Consider the following 13,318-nt stretch of genomic DNA (forward strand, 5'->3'; position numbering starts at 1 on the left):
TGTCAGCAAGTTGCAAGTAACACACAGGAGACAATTTCTTAGCAAAATGGAAGTATTCATTTTTCATTTTCTTAGGAGGGGATGGAGCAATTCTGCCCTTTGATAAGAAAAGAAGGGGGGGGAAAGCTCCTTCCAGGCATTTAGTCTGCCTGTGTAAAGAAGTGCCTCCGAAAGATACCTGTTTGCTCCCTCTCAACATCCTCACAGAGATGAGGCTCCCCTTCACCTGCATTTGGAGGAAACAGGCAGGCCATACCCTAACCCCCTCACGGCTAGCCCATCTGAACAACAGGGGTAGTAAGGGTAGTGCCCACCCCACAGGGGCAGCATGAGCATTATGTGAGTTAACACAGAGGGAGAGTCTGCAACGGTGCCCCTTCATGGCCAGCGCATTAGAAGCAGTAGCTGCTAACACTGCAGCTGGAACCTGCCATGACTCCATCCTCACCCAAGTTCTCAGTTCACATCAGCTCGTGTTCACTGAGCATCTGTGCTCGGCAGACACTGCTGCACCAATGTCACTGCGCTCAAGGTTACAGTCTGTAGGAGACAGTGATGGTAACAGGATAAACGAGATAAAAAGCACCAGACAGGGGCACCAACTGTATTGAGAGGAGTCAGGGAGGGCTTCCTGGAGGAGATGGTAGTTGAGCTGAGCCCTGAATAACAAGAAAGAATTCTCTGGCGAGGCAAGGGGAATGGAGGGCACTTCACTCAGAGGTAAAAACGAAGGCTAAAAGTCCAAGGGCATGGGTAATACGCTATTTTTTAGGAAATAAAACTTCAAAATCACTGTCACTAAAAACGTGATCATGAGAGCTATGCAAAATGAGGCTGAAGAGCAAGCTGAGGGTCAGCTCATAACAAGCCTTGCCTGGGAAGTACAGCCTTTCCCCAAATGCCCTGAGAACACAAATGTCATGAGGTGTTAAAAGGCTGCTATGTGGGAGGCACGGGGTCAACCAAGACCATGAGAAATGCTAGCTCAAACCTAAATGAGTTTCTTGACCGTAGGACTTTCCAAAACATGTAAAATGGCAAAGGTGGTTATGAATTTCCAAAAGGAAAAACTGTAGGCAGCAATTCCCAAACTTAGGTGAAAATCTGGTCAGAACAGAGCTCCCCAAGTGCCATGCTCTGGGAAATATCGCCGAGGTAATGAGAAGACATGAAAGACTGTTCAATGAAGGAATTTCATCGCCAGATTTGCAATGGAAAACATCACTCTAGCCTAACATGGAAAGATTAAATGGGATCAGAGTAAGCCTGGAGGCAAGAAAAAAACAAAAGGAGACCCACACCATATTCCCCCCAAAAAAGGGATAATAATGGACCCAGTTAGGACCATGGGCAGTGGACACGGAGCGGACAGGATGCCTGGGAGAGATACTATGAAGTAGGAATGATGTGATGGTGGATAATGAATGTGAGTCCTGAGGTAGTGGGAGACGTACAGAAATACCCAAATTCCACCTTAAACAATAGGTGCAATGCTGGAACCACTAAGAAAGAAATCAGAGAGGAAAAAAATGGTTTGAGGAGGAAGACAAGGAGTACTGTTTTAATGTGCTGAGTCTGAAGTACAAGTGAATTTTCATGGGTATGTGAGTAAGGGCACCAAAGAACCACACTACAGACAGACAGTTCAGAAGCACTGACAGAGAAATGGACTGAAACCACTGGCATCCAGAAGAATGGCCAGAGAGAGTGTGCAAAGAAAAGAGAAAGTGATCCAGACCAGACCTGCAAAAGAACACTATGGAAGGACAGGACAAAGGAGGAGCCCAAAGGACAAGTCACTGAAGAGGTGGGATGAGAAAGGAGAGGGGGCAGCCATAGGACACAGGAAGGGCAGATGATGAGAAAGGAGGGAGGGGAGTTCCCGTCATGGCGCAGCGGAAACGAACCTGCCCAGTGTCCATGAGATGCGGGTTCGATCCTTGGCCTCACTCAGTGGGTTGAGGATCCAGCACTGCAGTGAGCTGTGGGAGGTCGCAGATGTGGCTCAGATCTGGCATTGCCGTGGCTTGGTGTAGGCTCGCAGCTACAGCTCCGATTGGACCTGTAGCCTGGGAACCTCCATATGCCATGGGTGCAGCCCTAAAAAAAAAAACAGAAAGAAAGGAGGGAGTGGCCTCCCTGGGCAGAAGCTGAAGCTGAGGAGGAATGTTAAGGATGCTTGTGACAACACCGCTCCAGGAAGACAACCACGGGAGTCCAGTTCAGCGGTTCTCTGACTGAGTGTGCCTGAGTCAGGATCTCCGGGCATGTTCAAATCCAGCCTGTGGGGGCTGCCCCCAGAGTTACTGACTCACCAGGTCCCGGGTAATGTGCAGGCTTGCTGGGGAACCCCATTTTGAGAACCACAGCTCTAGATAAAGGAATCCTGACCTTTCCTTTCTGTCTTGGGCAAAAATGAGAATTGGGGGAGTTCCCGAGGTGGCGCAGTGGGTTAATGATCCAGCTTGTCTCTGTGGCAGCACAGGTTCCATCCTCAATTCCATCCCCAGCCCAGCGCAGTCAGTTAAGAATCCGGCATTGCCACAGCTGCAGTGTGGATCACAGCTGTGGCTTGGATTCCAACCCTGGCCCAGGAAATTCCACGTGCCATGGGTGCAGGGCAAAAAGAAAAAAAAAAAAAATGAGGGCTGGGGATGGCAAAAGCGTTTCATCCTTTTCTCTCTCTGGTCCTCTGATTCTAGAAGATGGCAGTACTTCATTTTCTGCATTCTTATTCTCACTTCAGGAGCCTAAATCTACCACATTTCACCAAATATAAGAGGGTTTTGACTATGAGACACATTTTTAAGTCAAGAAGAAAAAGATACCAAGAATTATGAGATGGGGCTGATCATAGTAAACACTCTGATTTCAGAGTATGAAACCCTACACGAGCGCACTTTTGAGCACTGATGAAGTCTGGCCAGTCCTGTCCTGTGGGGCTGTGTTGGAAAAGTCTGAGCAGAAGCCTGTGTGCCAGTTGGAACTATGATTGTGTCTCCCCTGCTTTTCATCTGTGGAACATACACACATGCCGACAAACACACCAGGTCCAAGGACTCTGCCTCTCCTGAGCTCTCCTAGTAGCTGGTCCTTCACCTCAACCTCCAAAATCACCTAATCCCACATCCCCAGTTGTTTAGAAATTCTTAGGACACATATGTAAAGGTGCAAATACATTTAATAATAACTCCTGCATTTCTCACATTTACCTGGGACGATGAGTAGCCACACGTAGAATGTTCTAGCCCAAACAGCCGACCACAGAGAAGACTCATTCAAGAAATGGCATTGCCATAATCAGCAACATTTGAATGGAAGCAGACACCCTTAAGCTATTTTTCCTCCTCCTCACCAGGAGAAATCTCTTTTTTTTTTTTTTTTTTTTGCTTTTTAAGGCCGCATTTGCGGCATATGGAAGTTCCCAGGCTAGGGACTGAATCAGAGCTGCAGCTGCCAGCCTACACCACAGCCACAGCAACGCCAGATCCAAGCTGCATCTGGAAGCTACACCACAGCCACAGCAACGCCAGATCCAAGCTGCATCTGGAAGCTACACCACAGCCACAGCAACGCCAGATCCAAGCTGCATCTGGAAGCTACACCACAGCTCACTGCAATGCCAGATCCTTGACCCACTAAGCAAGGCCAGAGATCGAACCCACATCCTCATGGATGCTAGTCAGATTTGGTTTTGATTCCGCTGTGCCACAATAGGAATTCCCACCAGGAGAAACTTTCTGAGTTGCACATGTGATTAACTCAAAATGGCATATAACCAATGGTTACTGCTTATTTGACCCTAACTACATGACAGATGTTTCTACCTGTGCGTTCTTTCTCAAAAGAACCACTCCAGGTATCTATTTTCTAATGGGAAAGTAAGACTCAGATGTGGGTGATGGAGCCAAGACAAAACAAAGAATAAAGGATCCATTTCAGAGCATAAAATTTTTGTGCACAAGCTGTTTTATGAATGCTTCCCCTAGCTTGACACTGGCCTGTGTCTGCAGCCAAAATACTCAGACAAAGCCAAAAGCACAAGAGACCCTTTCACCTTTTGTGGTACCTAGAAGAACATGTCTTTCACCGCCGTCTACAGAATGAACTTTCCATGGAAAGTCAAAGCAAAATAGCTACCTCTGCTCTTTCAGGGGCGGGGAGAGGGTCTCACAGCTCTCCTCTCTTTCATGAGAATTCTGCTTAGCCATTTGTGCCCCTATTCTCTCAGAAGTACAGGTTGGAGAAATCCGTCTACTCACCTCTGAGAGGCATCCCAGAGCCAGGCACTGCTGGGGCTGTCATGCTACAATAAACAGCCACGCTTTTATGTCCAACACTCCCTTGTAAGATAGAATACTTTACATATTTCTACAAAAGTGAAAAGGCTACATGGAGGGCACAGAGATGAGAAACAGGGGAGACCATGAGACATCTGAGACACCTCTTGGGTGTAACCCTTCCTCTGAAGGGATCCACACCTAGAAGCAGCCTCAGCTAGAATGTCCTTACCCAGGCAGCCCCTTCTACAGCCATTAACACGGCAGACAAAAGGTCAACCAAAACAAACATCTTATACAAACAGTCGTCAACACAGAGTCTTTCCCTTTGGGAGAGGACTTTGAAATGATGGAAACCTGATCCCCACCTGAACGTCCCAGGAGAGCGCCCAGTAGTAGCAAATCCTCCAAGAGGGTCAAAATTGCCTGTTATTTTTAAAACCTGAAACTTAAAATAATCCCAGACCCCTCGGCCACATGTTGTAAAAACTGCCAGATAAGTTATACACATGGAATTGATTCCAACCAACCACCAGAGAAAGGGGTTTCTCAACTTTGGCAACGTCTATTTTTCATATGGAAAGAATTACTGGAACTGGGCAGAAGTGGGAGGAGAGGGGGAGGGGCAGGGGAGGCCGGGGATGATTCCAGGGACGGGGAACCACACTGCTTCCCAAGCACGCAGTGCGGTCGGAGCGCGCGTCCTTGCCTGCGGAAGGAGGAACACGCAGGGAAAGCTTATCCTTTTAAAGGTCGTTTCATACGTTTGTTACGGGTTTTATGATTCTTGTTCTGGTAAGGATTTTTTTTTTTTTTAACCTTTCCCAAATCTGAAAGCAATTAGTCCTCTGTATTCAAGCTCTGGCATTTGGAAACGTTATCACTGTGAGGAGATTGACGACGAGCTACCTGCAGGATTTCAGCTCTCCCACATGTGAGAAAATTCTGACCCAACATCTGTTTCCTGGTAAGATCCTGTCTTGACACAATTTGATAAGTACATTTGCATTGCCCCAGCTGTTAGAAGGTCAAGTGATAGATCCAAGGTCACCCAGACAACTAGGCTCCCTTTTAATGACCCAAATTCTTCCTGAATGAAATAAATGGGTTCTAGGAAACCTGAGAAGAAAGAATGAAGTTATTGCAAGAACACCCCAGTTTCAGGGACTTGGTTTGGCTGGAAGACACGGCTAAATAAAGCATCATCTCCACAGTCTTCTTCTGAGTTTAGGTGCAGGCTCTCAGGCCCTCTCTGAAATTCTGTAAAACCCGTGCAGCTCATTGGAATCATCAGCAGCCTCTCCTGGTTCCTTCTAACTGCCAAATCTATTTACAAAAAGCAGATGTTATATAAAGCCTCAACACTCAAAGTGTGGTTTAAGAGGCGGCAGCAGCAGCACCTCCTGGGAGCTTGTTAGAAATAGACAACTTCTCCCCACCTCTGCAATCCTGAACCATCAACTTCATTTTAATAAGTTCCCTAGGTGATCTGTACGCCCTGAGTAAACTGGGGGAGGCAGACTACCTGCCCGTTTTTGTAAATAAAGTTTTACTGAAACACAGCCAGGGCCATTAACTTTTGCTTTCGTACTAGAACGGCAGAGCTGAGAAGCTGCAATGTGTACTTGGCATCCTTCTACAGAAAAATATCTACTGACCCCTGGTCTCAACCTCTACTGTAGGGGCAAAGGGGGCATTAGATACCTAAACGTGCTAAAACCACCGCAGGAAGTTATCCTAAGGATGAGGTGAACAGTCTTTTCCGGATATGAGGTCTGCCTGGGCCATGAGGTAATGAAAATCATCCAGCGAATCTCTAGACCTCATTCAACTTAAACGCTCCCATGTCCAGCACCATTTTCCACCATGTGAACCCTGCCGAAGAAACAGTTCCTGCAGTTTTGAAATTCACAGCAGAGAAGATGTAATTATCATGAACCTAACTTGGCACCTCCTGTTTAATTCATTAAAGCATTTAAAAGAACACAACTTTTTAAAAAACAGAGTTCCGGGAGTTTCTGTCTTGCCTTCAGTGGTCATGAACCCAACTAGTATCCATGAGGACTCGGGTTTGATTCATGGCCTCGCTCAGTGGGTTAAAGGATCTGGTGTTGCTGTGAGCTGTGCCGTAGATTGCAGACTCGGCTCAGATCTGGCATTGCTGTGGCTGTGGTGCAGGCCAGTGGCTACTGCTCCGATTCAATCCTTCGCCTAGGAACTTCCATATGCCATGGGTGCAGCCCTAAAAAGACTAATAATAATAATAATAATAAATAAATAAATAAATAAAATGAATAAAAACAAAATCCTGGATATTTAGGCCATATGTGAAATATTTAACTAGAAGCCTCCAGTAAAATAGCAGGTGGGAAGCTTTTAACTGAAACCACCACTGCTGCTACAGGAGAGACTAATGTGGGGGGGGGAGGGACCCAGGGCATAGCCACATGCACGAGGCTTGATGTACCAAGGGAAGAATACCCACTCGGCCCTATCTCTCTCCCTTTCTGCCCCTCCCTCTCTCTCATCATCCCTCCATGTCCCTCTTCTTTCGCCACCCCACCCCACCCCATCTTTGCCCAACCAGTGATTTCCTGGATTGCAAGACTTCTGAGAAGATGCCACCCGTGGTTTGGGCAAAACGAGAAGATTTTCCACCTGAGCCTCACCTCCAGGACCTGCCCCACGTCACTCTCTGAGAACAAACTTGGCCATCATGAAACAATTAGAGTCCAGCTTAGGAGAAAAGCAGGTGGGAGAGCAAAAGGAGGGAGAGTCCCAAGGAGAAGATCCTGGCGACACTGAGGCTGAGACAGTCCCACAGCTGCGTGTGTGGTATCTTCCCTGTGCCTCAGCACCCAAGGTCACATCCCACACATGGCGCGGGCAGCCTGATGCTACCCTGCAGGCTGTTTGTTTTTGTTCATGTGCTCACTGGTCTGCCGTGAGGTTAGCTTTTAACGCACTGTGGATGATCATCCTACCGTGTGGTTTTGGTTATTCTCAAGGAATCATTGCCTTGGAAAAAGCACAAGCACTGAAAAAAAAAAGTAAAACTTTAGAATAGTAGAGTCACAAAACTCACACCACAACTTGGATTGTGAGCAGAAGACACGTTCGGTGGTTGTCAACCAAGTGTCAGGCCTTACTCCCAAGACAAACTCTGCCTTTTGACCCAACTGCAAGCACGAAGAAAAACCTGACTTTACGTCCAATCCGGTGCAATGTAGTCCTATCAAATAACATAGGCCAGTGGCTCCCAAGGTGTGGTTTCTGGTTCCACCTGGAGCACGTGGGAAATGCAGAGTCTCAGGCCCCACCCACAGGCCAGAAACCCCCGGGGTGGGGGGCCTGTGATCTGTGTTTAACAAGCCTCCCCAGACAGTTCTGATGCACATTCAAGGTGGAGAATGGCCCATTCGACAGACACGCCCTTTAGGTAAGCAAAGGAGGGTTAGCATGTTCTTCCCTTCGGTTTTCTCTCCCCTAAGACTGCGTGTGTGCGCGTGTGTGCGTTTGGGTGTGTGTCTGTGTGTGTGTCTGTGTGTGTGAGTATGGGTGGGGGGTGGAGAAGGAGGGCTTTGGGGACCTCAGGTCAGAAAATGAAGGGTCAGGTCCACGGATGTCTGTCCTCAGCCCTCAGTGGGCCCAGGTGGTATTTCCCGTGCACCTGGTATTGCTTTCTCGGTAGATACCTGAGGCTCAACTACTGGCAAACTTTTTCTGCAAAGGGTCAGATAGTAAACAACTTTAACAGCCACAGGGTCTCAGTTACAACTACTCAAGTCTGCCAGTGTAGTGGAAAAGCAGTCAAAGAAATATGGGAATGAATGAATGTGGCTGAGTGCCAATAAAAGTTATTTATAGAAACAGGTGAGGGACTAATGCAGCTCACAGGTTGCAGGCTGCTGAGCCCTGAGTGGAGTAACATGAGCTGCCGTCACAAATAAGCCCACAAATAAGCCATCTCAATGGCTTCTTAGCAAACAAGTTTCTCTGACCCTTGTAACAACCCAATCAGTCCAGTGTTCCTAGAAGTCAGAGCGGTTTCCTCCAAGGAGCTCTAGACACCCAAGGCCCGCCCCCTTTGTGGTTCCACTCTCCCTCTCCTGTTCCCAAAGGGACAACTACATCTCCCCAGCGGATGAGTCATACACCCCTTGTCAAGGCAAGAGAGCTGAAAAATGGACTTGAGCTGGGCGCCCACTCCCAGCAAGGTCTGCACACCACACAGCACGTGAATTCTGGGGGACCATATAGCCATCCTTTTCACAAAGAATAAGAGAAACAGGGTGGTGGTTGGAGGAAGATAAGACGTCAAGGAAGAGCTTCCCTAAGATGAAACTGATGGGTGTGTCTGTACAGCCTGGGGAGCCAAACCAAACGGGGAAGTGGGGCAGGTAAGCAGAGAGGAAACAGCACCCCCTGGGGCCTTTGGTCTATGATGGGAGGTAGGCAAGGAGGCTGAGGAAGAAGACACACAGGGCATGTGCTCAGAGAATGAGATGTACGAGTTTGCAATTTCCATTCCATAAAGGTAGAGCCAGGTGGCAGGGGCACGAAGATGGAGTGGAGAAAGCCAAAGAATGGCAGGTCAAGATTTCAGAGGTTGAGACCAGAAAAATACTGTCTTTCTAAGCAAGCCTGGGATGAAATCACATTTAAGTAATAAGTAGGTTGTCCCTTGAAGCCAGTTTTTGCCCCTGGGCCAGGTTTAGCCATGCATACAGTGTCAAAGGAACCGGGAAGGCCTACCACTCCCAGCACATCCAATACCACCGGCCAATTCACACATTTTCTTGTTAGAGTGTCATTTTCTTTACATTGGAATCGGTCCACAGTTAAACTCTCAGTCTTTAGTCAGGTACAAAAATATATCAAAGTAAAGGATCCTGCCATTGTGCATTTGCTCAAATGAGTTGAAAACTTATGTTCCTCCAACATCATGCACATGGATGCTTATAGTAGCTTCAGTAGGAACTGCCACAACTTTGAAGCCAGCAAGATGCCCTTTAGTAGGTGAATGGACAAATAAACTGTGATACGTGTAGGCAAAGGAATATTACTCAAAGGCCAAAACAAATGAGCTATCAAGCCGTGAAAAGACACAGAGGAGTCTTAAATGCATAGTGCTAAGAGAAAGAAACCAATCTGAGAACAGTACCTACTGCGAGAGTCCCACTGTATGACATTCTGGAAAAGGCAAAACAATGGTGGAGACGATAAAAAGAACAGTGGTTGCATGTAGGGAGGAAAGAACAGGCAGAGCACAGAGGATTTTTAGAGCAGTGAAAATATTCTGCATGACACAATAAAGACAGATACATGTCACTACATATTTGTGCAAGTTTGGATTTGGGGTGATAAGGTCCATGTGTCGAAGGGGGGCTCATCAATTGCAACAAATGTACCACTCTGATGGGGGATGCTGATAATGGAGGAAGCTATGGGGTGCAAGGACTATCTAGGAATCTCTGTACCTTCCATTCAATACTGCTGGGAACCTTAAACTGTTTGAAAAACTAAAGCAACACACACACACACACAGAGGTCGCTTCCATCATTTACCAATGTTAACCTGGCACGAACCTTAAACGGTTCTAAAAAGTAAAGGATACACACACACACACACACACACACACACACACACACACACACACACACACACACACACACCCAAGGTCTTTTCCATCATTTACCAATGTTAATCTGACAAGTGGAGGACTGGCTAAAAGACCCTGTGGCCTGAGGAAAGGAAGGCGAAGCCCCTCACGGAAGGGAAAGGCTGGGGCACTCGAGGATGGACCCCTTATCCTCCATCTCTGTCTGGCTCAAAGCCTCCATCCGACATTGGCGCCAACACATGAATCAGCTTCGTAGAGAGCTGGATTCAAGGTCTAGAAAGATATGAGATAAAATCTTTATGGCCTACAGACAGATATTCCTCTTCAGATCTTAGTATTTGGAATCTTAGTACAGTTCTACACACCCAAGGCCCTGGCCAAAATGAGACTCTGGATGCATGACAAATTGTATTTTGAAAAAAATAATCATATTTGAATTGCACAAGTTCAAGTAAGCCAGTAATAAGCCAAATAGTCTGTCTCTTGGAGAGCTGGAGAGAGAGAAGGGTCAGGACGGGAAATCATAAAATAAACAAATTACTGCTATGAAAATTTATATGGCTCACCCCACCTCTGAAATGAGAGTTCAGAATAAAAATGCTTACTCCTTAACACTGGTTATTATATCAAGATGTTTAATTCGTGAGTTTGCTGGATGCCATTATTCAGCCGTGCTGTATATTTTTCCATGATAGCTATGAAATATCCACTGTTTCATTTGCTGCCTCCTCCCACACACCAGATCCTTGAGAGCAAATCTCATTTAGAGGATGTTTTGTCTAGAGGCAGCCGAGCGGCTTCATAATAAGGCAGATGCAGAGGATGCAATTTCCAGCACTAGCATTCAACAGCACAGAGCTAATTACCTGTAACTGGGGAAACAAGGCAGAGATGGATCCATCCCCTGTTTATGTGCAGGCTGGAGACAGCAGAAAGGTCTGTCTGCTAGCCGGGCAGAAGAGTACAGCATGTGGCTCACCAGCAAGGCCCCAGGCCCCAGCAGGAGTTGAGTGGTTGCAGGAGCCGGGGGCCGAGGAAACTGCCCAGCCACCTCGCAGGGTGCCTCCTCAGACTGTGAACTTGGAGCTGTTGAGGACAACAAGCAAAATGGCCATGCAGCTGTGGTGTTAGGCCCACCGCTGGCTGTAGCACACACTGCAGGAAGTCCTGGCCAGACTAGAAAATCAACATTTGTCGTCCTTCCCAAGATGCCGTACCAGCCATCCCAAGGGGGCCAAGAAAACCAACCATAAACAAACACTTCAGTTCTTTAGATCATTATCCTTCACCTATTTTTCTCTGTTTTTCATTCAACAATCCTCTCTTTTTCAAAGATTAGGGACAAAAACTTGGTATACTTTAAAACTGTTTAAAAGGGGGGAAAAAAATAGCCCAAACGGAGTCTGGCCTTTATAAATTTGACTTTTCTCAAAATTAACTCACTGCAATTTATGGGGGAAAAGGAGATGGAGGAAGAATGTCAAAAGTGACAGGATACACCTAGAATTCTTTTATGCTAAGGAGAATTTTATGCAAATTCTTGGAATTTATAAATATCACCGATCTCTGAAAGGCTGGATGAGGAAGACACTGATTCCACCCTTCCCCTGCTCCCTTCTGCTTCGAAGGTCCTAGCCTCTCTTCATCTTGCAAAATCTGCACCGTTCTGAATTGCGGCGCCTTTGCGGGGCCTTCCCGCCAGAGTTCACCTGTCCTGCCCCAAGCTATGTTCTAGCGCTTTAGGGCTACTCCCCTAATTCACTGCTTTAATTCTCAGGTGTTGTTTTCATGTATTTCTGTTTTAAATGTCTGGACTTGATTGTTCGCTCCTTGAAGACAGGGACTTTATCATGTCTTCTTTGCCACACATCTTTGTATCTTCCCTGATGCTGAAATGTCTCCAACTTCAGCTGCAAGGAAAAAGTAGGAGCCCGAAGTACTGAACACGGTCAAAGGATCTTTTCCCCTCACTCGCCTGAAGAGCTTCTGGGTAAATGAAACTGTAAATCTGAGATAGCAGAGTCATTTCTCCAGGGCCTAACAGGGCTAGCTAGTCCAGGTCAACAGCACTAAAAACAAAAATATAAAATAAAAATAAAACCATGTTACATAGCACGAAATGATTATAAAAGCGGGGAAAAAATAGCATGAAATGAGCAGGCTGAAAATTGCCACTAAAGCAACGCAAAGCTTTCTAAGGACAAAGTCACTTGGAAATCCCATTTTCATTTCTGACATGTAATTATTACTAGCTGAGTGAATTTATATTTTTGACACAGAGCCAAGAAAAATTAATTGCAGGTATAATATTTTCAGTACATTATTTGGAAGAACGGAGGATGACAAGCATGCTACTTTAGTATAACGTATTGAAAAACTGGTTGCAATATCTATTACATTCGAATGTGAAGATTAAATACATATATATAAACACATATATATACACACACACAAAATACACAAAGCATATTACAAACACATATATTTTCGTTGCTCTGCTTGGCTATTTTGGATCAAGTTTATTGTACAGATTATGAGAGTTTGGACAGTGGCCTCACTTCCACCTTTAAGTTAGGAACCAGGGTCCTATCAGAAATTCTAGTAGGGCTTTCTGCAGTTGAACCTCTCACTCCTGCAGCTCTATCAAGTGTTTTCACTTTGTTTTGTCTTGTTAATATTTGGAATTACCTCCGTCCTCTTGGCTCCATTAGATCTAAACCCCCCCACTTACGGAGAATGAGTAGTCAGTCAGGGTTAATCTATCCTAGTTGCATGGGATCATGGCTTTCCAAAAGGGACATCCCCATACTTAGTGTTCAAGCCACTAGATAAGTGAAAAAAGCTAATGGTGACAGTTTCAGATCTGTATCAGTAAGCCCACAGTGTCTAGCTGGTATGACAAGGTAAAGTTAAAAAGAATAGGGAACACCCCATAGCAATGCAAAAGATAGCTATAAATACGCTGAGTCCGAGAAATGAAGCCCTCTGAAGGAGAGGGGCCGTGTCTGACCAAGAGAAGATTATGTTTAGGCAGGCAACCTTAAAATTAAGAGAGGCAGCCATATACCCTTCCCACATACAAAGCTAACCCTTGCCAGCATCAGTGAGAACTCAAGGTACCTCTGATTTTTTTATGGTACCCATCACTCCTAACTTAAATGCTCTCCAGTAAGGAGGCAAGGTGAAGTCAAGCTGTAAAATCAAGAATGCTTCCCCCTAAATGCATCTGACTTTAAATGGCTTCCCCAGGTCCCTCTGGGGTGGAGACATGCAATGCTTCCATGAAATGCTAAATAGGGTGCTCAAACATCTCCCCGTGGACAGTCAACCGTCCCTGTTCACCAGTCCTCTCCTTTGGGCTTCCGTGCTGTGAGGAGGAGATGTAGCATTTCCCACACTCCAGCCTCACTCCTA

The 13,318-nt window shown here is 46.2% G+C and overlaps 1 protein-coding gene across 5 annotated transcripts in view; it reads right to left on the reverse strand.

The window, feature by feature from the left end:
* LOC106506885 (uncharacterized) overlaps positions 1-13,318 on the reverse strand; it is a 545,630-nt gene that overhangs the window by 464,971 nt on the left and 67,341 nt on the right. Inside the window, exon 1 of one of the 5 annotated variants that reach the window (XR_014836075.1) lies at positions 4,263-4,507. The exons of the other annotated variants lie outside the window; for them this stretch is intronic. The gene's annotated coding sequence lies outside the window, so the exon portion shown is untranslated. Of the gene's footprint in view, positions 1-4,262; positions 4,508-13,318 lie in introns of those variants that run through there. 5 annotated transcript variants of the gene reach the window in all.

Source organism: Sus scrofa, chromosome Y, assembly GCF_054392235.1.
Source record: "Sus scrofa isolate SSC_HxYL_T2T_F1_AM1 chromosome Y, Sscrofa_HxYL_maternal_Yorkshire_Landrace_v2.0, whole genome shotgun sequence".
NCBI classification, from domain to species: domain Eukaryota; kingdom Metazoa; phylum Chordata; class Mammalia; order Artiodactyla; family Suidae; genus Sus; species Sus scrofa.